The sequence below is a fragment of the Humulus lupulus genome, chromosome 4 (assembly GCF_963169125.1).
Source record: "Humulus lupulus chromosome 4, drHumLupu1.1, whole genome shotgun sequence".
NCBI classification, from domain to species: domain Eukaryota; kingdom Viridiplantae; phylum Streptophyta; class Magnoliopsida; order Rosales; family Cannabaceae; genus Humulus; species Humulus lupulus.
The window spans coordinates 210,618,997-210,628,182 of NC_084796.1; positions in this window are offsets into that span (position 1 = coordinate 210,618,997).

The following is a 9,186-nucleotide window of genomic DNA, read 5'->3' on the forward strand; positions in this document are numbered from 1 at the left end:
CAAATATAGATATGCTATTAATTATCCATTGTTACAACCATAATTGTCACTCAATCCTCTATAGACGGTCTACAATGAGATACGACTAAAATACTGTTTTACCCCTCATTGTATTTTATCCTTAAAACACTTAGTTCCTTGTAAATGATATTTCAGTAAACTAATTTAATTACTAAAATGAGATCTCTATCATTTAACACCTTGTACCAAACTAAAAGGAAACCATCGTTTCACTTCTTCATCAGAAGTTATAGATGTTCATATCTATGATTAACACTCCCACTCAATTATTCTACTGAGTTCCCAAGATGTAAGTATGGGCTAGTCCGCAAGGTAAGCTGGTAACGAACAAGTTAAAGAACTCAAATAATACAATCAGTTAGAATACTAACCACTCAGAATTGAGATTGAATTGACCTATGGTCAACTATATGATATGACTATAATAGATAATAATGGTATGTTTGCTTATCTTATCAACTGTCAATATCGGTCCTGTCTGATGTAACAAATACATCCGATCTTATCTACTTTGCTAATGTTCTGGAAAGAACATAACACTGTAATGTGTAAGTAGATCATATCGTAGATTGGCAAGTCGGTGTAAATTCGGTGCACTGACTAATCTTAGGACTAACTTATTTTGAACATACAATCATATTTATATTCCACTGTGATTAAGACACTATAAAAAAGATTAGCTATATGCTCGGGATTTAGTAGAAGTTTATATTAAACAAATAATCATGAAAATAAAACATGTGAGCAAAGTGATTAACCAAGTCAAAAAATGATTTCTATTCTTTTATTGATAATAAAATGAGATTACAAAGATTTGGGTTTTAATTAGAGCATAAAACCCCAACAGTTTCAAGTGGGTAGATCATGTTCGACCATCGACCAGGTAATTATTGATTCGTCAAATCTCGCTTTTAGGCGCGACCAACCTAGTCGCATACTTTCATTCACTTCCTTTAGGATATGCAAGCTTGTAATAATTGTAGTGATTATATTTTCCTTTATCACCTTGATACGCAAATCTTAATTGTAATTAAGGCCCATCGGCCCATGTAACCTTCTTGAGCCTATAAATAAGAATGAAATGGCTCAAGGAAAGGACTTTTGACTTTTGAACTTTTTATTCAGAGAAAAGAGCATAGTGTGATTATCCACCGAAATTGTAATCTTCTCAAGGCGCGTGAAACTCGTGAACCCTAGTTCATTGATCACAGTGTTGAGACTCAATATCAATAAGAACACTAAGTGGACGTAGGTCATTACCATACAATCGGGGCCGAACCACTATAAATCATTTGTTTTATTTACTTTCCATTTGATCCTCTTCTTGTTTTCATCTCATTTCTTGTCGTTATTTTGACTCTATGTCGTTGGCCAAATCAACTATCAACAGTCATCTACTCAGAGCGCAAGACTCCACAAATATTTATTTGTACCTGCTTGCATGCATGAGTAGGGTTATTATTGCTAGGCATGCCTATTGTGATTTGGTGATATGTTATTACTTGTTCATGAGCATATTGAGTTTTCTTTATGAGCTTCAGCTCATGGGTACTATGTGGTGCAGGGAAAGGCAAAAGAAAGCTAGACCATCCTTGAGTTGGAGAGCTTAGGTGACGATGTGTACATATGCAGCTGTTCGACCACCACGACCGAGGGTTTAAAGAGGAACTAGGGTTAAACCCTAATTTTATGTTTAGGTCGGCTGGCTGTAAATTTTATATTGTATTTAACCTTTAAAATATATTTTTGGGATCCCAATGTATATGGTAAACGTTTTAGTGAAACGTTGTATCTTAACCAAAATTTTTAACCCTAAACCGTTAATCATTCTTAGTTACACAATTATGGCCAAATGACTCGATTAGCGAGTATAGCACTGTTTAAAATGCACACCGTAACGGTCCCTGGGTAGTAGGGCGATACAATAATTGTTAATCAAGTTGTTTTGAAACCGATGATACTTATAACCATGTGATGTGAGTGAATTTTTTTTTTTTTGATAAACTATGTGAATCCGTGTGTATGGTAAAATTAATTTAGCGATTAGCTTTGATCTGAATTTTAATTTTCATGAAAGCCTTAATTAAAAAATTTCTTACAATCCTTTAATATATGCATGTTAAGTGGGTTTGTGGATTTGTGGATCAAAATTTGAAAATATTCTAGAACTTGCATAGTTTGTTGATTGAGCTGAAATTGGAATGATTCATGCCTAGGAAGATGATTTAGGCAATTATTTGGAACAATTGAGCCTTTCAAGCCAACTTTAATATATTAAATCTCTAGTTACCCAAATTTTGAGCTTAATGTGAATCTTTTTGTTGTTGGCCACTTATTTGAGCCTAATTGCAACGTTATTATTTACCTTTCCCTTTGATGTAAATCACTAGCATATGAAAAGTGATTTGGGGGATGGTTTGTATGAAGTTTATATTTAAAAATTTGTGTCAACAATAGAAGAAAAATTGAGAGAGAAAGAAAAAAAAATATTGAAAATGAACTACACTCCAATTGAAAATACAAAGAAATAAGTTTGGGGGAGTGCAGTATCCTTAGAAAAAAATGAAATGAAAAAAAAAATCAGTTTATGAATTTTCTCTCAAAGTAAGAAATTTTGGGAAATTTGGGATTGTTTTTTGGGTTTGCAAGTTGATACAAGATTGGTTTGTTTGGTTGTGTGTTTATGGTATACTTTAGCCTAAATGACATTTTCATCTACCTTTACCTTAGCCATTCAATTATAAGCCATGAAAGTCCTATTGATTTTTGATCATTTGTTATCATATTAGGGGAGATTGATGAATTATGCAAGTATATGAAATGCTTAGTTTTAATGGAATGATTTGGAAGATTTGACATGAATATGGTATTGTGATTATGTGTTATTTACTGGTTAAGGATTATTTGTGTAGCAAAGATTGAAGTTGATTATTGAATTGATTTTACTAAAATTCTTGATGAAATGTAGTTGAAAATTCTGAGCTTGTATTGCACAGTTTTCATGAGGTGGAGGCCTGTTAGGTAAACTTGATTCATGTCTATGATTAGTTTGTTTTAGAAAGTGTCAATAGGTTTTACTCGAGGATGAGTAAAAGTTATGTTTGGGGGAGTTTGATAGAGTAGTTTTTATAGTATTTTATAGGGTTATTTTATGGAATTTTAGAGTTTATTTAGTTATTTTTGTGTAGTAAGACGTTTTGTTGCCTATGTTTGATAATATTTCAGATTTATGGTAAGTAATTGATAAATGACCGTGTTTGACTTCAAAAATATGGAATTTTTTGAAAAAAAGACATTTGAACAGCGGTGCTTGAACTTAGTGTCACGACACTGCAATTAGACAGAGAGGCAGAATCATCAGAAATATTAGAGTCGTGGCGCTATTGGCTGGGGAATTTGAGCCACAACGCATGACTATTAGAGCCACGACGCTTCAGTAGTCAGAGATGAGGCACATTCTAGTTTTTGGACATGGGTCGCGGTGCCTCATTTTAGAGTTGCGGGGCCTGAGTGGTCAATTTGCAAAATATGGCATTTTACGCAGGGGCAAAAGTGGAATTTTACATCCAAAGCACAAATTACTATTTAATCATCATTATGACGATTTCTAAAGAAAGAACCTCAAAGAGCACACTAAGGAGGCAAAGGCTTGGAGATCAACTAGTATATCATTCTATTTCATAATTTACTTTTACTTTCTAGATTAGTGATGTAAATATTTGGTTGTATGGATTTTATTATGTTTAGCATGAACTGATTTTTTATTTAGGGTGTTAATGGATTCACTTGAAACGTTATGATTATCTAATGAAGTTTTTATGATTTTCCTATCAATAGTGTGAATTATTTGTCTTGTGTTTAATGCTTGTGATTAATTGGCCACTAATTGCATGATTTATATGATTTTAACCTGAGATTTGAGAAGTGAAGGATAATTATGCTATAGTCAAATAATCATAGATTTATATTGGACAAGAGTACTTGTATGATCTGTGTAGCTTAGGGATTACGTGCTTAATGCCTGCAATATGTTAGTTTACCACATAGATGTAGGAGATTGCTTATTTTAGAGAATTATAAGTCCTAGTAAGAATATAATTTATAATTGTAATCTGCTATCACATTAGAGATAGAAATTCTTAAATTTGTATTAGATAAGCATAGGTGGATAGTTGATGAAGTTAATAACCCGAACTTTTAATTCATTGAATTAATATTTAGTTTTGAATTCTCCATTGTTATATTTTATTATTTTAGTGTTTTAGTTTTATAAATTCAGAATTTATTAATTGTCAATCAATTAGAATTAAAGATTAAGTTTTGGTAATTAGTAAAAGTCCTCGTGGGAACGATACTTTACTTCCTATTTATTACTTGTTCTAATTGCATATACTTGCGTAGTTCAAAATATCACAACATTCTTACCAAAATTCTCTTACCCACAGCCCTAGACAATCAATTCATCAGGTCCATAACTATATACACCCATGTTGTACTAAAATGCCCAAAGGTCATGATAACCCCGCTGACCTCTAGCATTCAGCCCTCACTTGCTGAAAGGTTAGGCACTTAGTCACCAATATAAAAATTTCAAATCTTGATACACATTCATGGATTCCTGGGCATAGCAAGCATAGAGTGGTAAGAGATTCATTCAGAATCTCTCTCTTGATGCAAGCATCCATCGGAACACATATTTGATCTGCATATCTCAACAAACCCATGTCAAAATAGTAAAGTCTTTAGCCACTACTATGAAGATTTTGTTTCTATGTTTCACCATTTGTAGAATCATATTTTCCAATTCATCAATCATAAATTCTATACCAATTCTAGTCATTTCCTTAACTGGCTTTACTGTGGTTTGTTTTGAATTATACACTCGGTTTGGACCTTTCCTACTTAAGGCATCAGCCTCCATGTTAGTTTTCTCTGGACAATTAGGAGTTTCTCCATCAATCCTTCACCAGTTCTCATCAATATCTTTATCTCATATTCGAACCCCCAAGGGTAATAATACACTCTAAACTTTTATGCCAGTTTATGTCTCACACTTCTCCCCTTATAAGTATTGTTGCGACACCTTAAAGGCAACATCATGACTGTCAACTCAAAGTCCCGTGGAGAATCTCTCTATTCTTATTCCCTTTACTATCGTGAAGCATAAGAAATCACCTTCCCAGCCCACGTAAGGGCACATCCTAGTCCCTATCATATCGCACCTCGAAATACTACGAACTTCTCGTTATCGAACAACAAAGAGTGTATCCCTCATATAGTGTTTGTATATCAATCCACCATATAATTATAGTGATACCATGGTGCAATGATCAACCTCTGTTTTAACTCTTGGAAGCCTAGTGCACATTCATCGAACTAGACAAACCTTAGGTTCTCACGTGTTAATTCAGTCAAAGGTACTGCAGTCTTCGAACATTCTTTAGATAAATGTCGATGGTATTCCACCAGTCACGAGAAACTTCTAACCTATGAAGCATTGCCTTGGCCAATCTTTTACTGCTTCTATCTTAACTAGATCAAGCATGATCCCATCCTTTTCCCTAACGTAACTCCAAACATCCCTCGTGGAAATCAGAACTCATCCTTCTTGAACCTCTCTTACAATTTATATCTCCTTAACCTCTTATGATCAAGCGAAGATGTTGCTTATGTTCTATCTCTGATTAGGAGTAGGTCGATCCATTACCGATAAACTCAAACACAAATTTTCCAAATAATCCTCGAACTCTTTATTCGTTAAGTCCACGTAGGTCGATGGAGCAATGGTCAGTTCAAAAACCTTCATTGAAAATCCACAATGTTCATACTTAGTGCAGGATAGTATTTCCTAAAATGTATTTTCTCTTGACCCCCAATTGGTAATAACCAAATCAAAGATCAATCCCTAAGAACAATGTCTTACCTTGCAACAGATTACCCAAGTCGTCAATTCTTGGCAGTGGATATTTACTCTTGATGATTACCTTATTCAACTATCCATATTCGGTACACATCCTCGCTGACTTGTCCTTCCTCTTAGCAAATAATATTGGCACACCTCGTGGTGATAAGCTCGATCTAACAAACTCTAAGTTGAGTGACTCCTTCAGCTAAACCATTAATCCTTTCCACTCTGCTAGTGCCAATCTATACGATGCCTTGAATATCGGTTCTTTCCCTGATGTCAGTTCAGTAATAACCTTAATCTCCTGATGCGATGGTAATCCCGGTAGACCCTCTGATCTGACTGGTACAACCCTTGTGGTATCCACCACACTAGCTAGGAATCACATGCACCCTCCTTGGGATAGGTCTCTAACCTTCAATACAAAGGTCATTTGATTTACGAGGCCCGTTCACAGTACCCATGAACACAACTAGGTCCTTCAAACTCAAAAGTCACCATTTCCCCATATAGTCTACGGTCGTTCCCACTTGGGCAACCAATCTATACCCAATAACATGTCAAACGCTTTTACTACTTATTCTATCAAGTATGCAGACTATTCCCTACTATTTACCTCTACCGATAAAACCTAATTCCACCTTCTAGAGGCTACCGATTTCCATTAGGCGACAACGTCCCACAATCCACAACACACATGTCACAAGGTCTACCCAGTTTATCAATAAACTCACTAATTCAACAATAGCATGTCTAATGCCAAAATAAATTCGTATTGTACAAGAAAATTCAATGCTATAAATCTAACTTGTCACCGTGGAGGAACTAACCTCAGCCTTCGTCTATGTCAAAGCAACTACTTAAGTCAGAACTGAATTGTCGCCTTTCCTTGAGTCCTCCTTTTCCAATTGCGGGCACTCTTTCTTGAAATGCCCCACCACGCCGCACAGGATGAGTGACCCACAATTAGTAAAGATTAGAGGGGATGTCCTACCTAGAGTAGCTAAGGACTATACAGTGCCAAGCATGGGTTTATTGATGTATAAGGATTGGATTTGTATTCCGATGGACACTGGGATCAAACGAGAGATTCTGGATGAATCTCATACTACCCCTTATTCTCTACATCCAGGCACCACAAAGATGTACCAGGATCTAAAAGCTTTATATTGGTGGCATGTGATGAAGAGGGACGTGACTGAGTACGTGGTAAAGTGCTTGACCTGTCAACAGGTCAAGGCAGAGCATCAGAGACTAGTGGGGCGACTACAGCCTCTGGATATTCCAGAGTGGAAGAGGGAGTACATCACGAAGGATTTCATGGTGGGGATGCCCAGAACAGTGGGCCAAAATGATTCAGTCTAGGTCATTATGGACCAGTATACAAAGTCAACTCACTTTTTACTAGTGAGGACGAGCTACACAGTTGACTAGTATGTAGATCTTTATTGGAGAAAGATAGTACACCTTTATGGGACTCTGAGGTCTATCAGGTCGGATAGGGACCCTATCTTTACTTCCAAGTTTTGGGAAGTTTATAGAAGACAATGGGTATACAACTGAAGTTCAGTACAGTGTACCACCCTCAGACTAATGGTAAATCAGAGATGATGATCCAGATATTGAAGGACATGTTGAGAGCGTGTGTATTGAACTTTGAAGGGTCCTAGAGTAAATATTTGCCTCTGATAGAGTTTTCTTCTATAATAACAGCTACAAGTCGACTTTTGGCGTGGCTCCCTATGAGATGCCATATGGTAGGAAGTGTAGATCACCCATTCACTGAGATGAGATGGGTGAGAGGAAATATTTGGGTCCTGGGGCAGTTCAGAGGACCATTGAGGCTATTGAAAAGATTAGAGCTCAAATGCTCGCTTCTCAGAGTAGACAAAAAAGTTATACAGATCTGAAACGCGGGAACGTGGAGTTCCAAGTGGAAGACTGTGTCTTCCTTAGAGTCTCACCATGGTAAGAGGTGATGAGATTTGGGAAAAAGGGAAAGTTGAGCCCCAGATTTGTAGGACCGTTTGAGATTCTGGAGAGGATCAGTCAGGTGGCCTATAAATTGGCCTTACCTCAGGCATTGTCGGTCGTACAAAATGTATTTCATATTTCGACACTTCGAAAATATGTAGCAGGCGTGACTCATGTGTTGAGTTATGACGATCTGGAATTGAATGCATATATATCCTATGAGGAGCAGTCAGTTCAAATTTTAGACAGGAAGGACAAGGTCCTGAGGAATAATACTATACCTTTGGTTAAGGTATTATGGAGGAATAATGAGGTCAAGGAATCGACCAAGGAGCTAGAGTTAGATATGCGGGATCAGTATCCCGAGCTATTTAGGTAAAATTTGGAGGACGAAATTGCTGTAAGGAGTGGATAGTTGTAACGTCTCAAATTACCTAATAAGGCTTAGGGCCTTGATTAGGGGGCCATGATGGAAAATTATGGAAATTGTGTGATTTAATTATGAAATGAGTGTTTACGTGATACATAAGTGTATCAATATATGATTACGTGAGTTATATTATAATATGACTAGATATGCATGTTTAGGTGTATTAAATATGCATGTGGGCCTGTTTCTCATCAGAAGGGCAACTTTCGTAATTTGGCTCATTACGTGTATTTGAAGTATATGTGATATATGTGTGAGACCACATTATTATGTGGATATATTTGGGTTACTCGACACGAGGTGATCTTTGGGAGCAAGCTAGCGGGAAAGTCACAACGGGACCAATACCGAGCTCGGGGTGAGCCTAGGAGTAATATGGTAATTTAGTACATTACCAGGATTGATCGGGTAATGGGAAATTATTAAGTAATTCACTACTACAAAACTGAGCTTTCCCGACACCCAACCACGACAGTTAACTCTGTTGACTGTTGTAATTGCTTAGTGCGACTCTACGCCTACAATTAAAAACTGTAGGCATAGAAACCAATGCCGACAGTAATAAGTGTCACTGTTGCTTTTGACTGTCGCTATTGACCCCAACATCGACAGTTAATTCGAGACCAATGCCAACAGTTAAAAATTGTTGTAGTTGGCCCCAACACCGACAGTTAATTCGAGACCAATGCCAACAGTTAAAAACTGTTGTAGTTGACCCCAACACCGATAGTTAATTCAAGACCAATGCTGACAATTAAAAACTGTTGTAGTTGACCCCAACGCCGACAGTTAATAAAAGCTCAATACCGACAGTTATAACATGTCACCGAAATTCAAATAAAATTAAATTATTCAT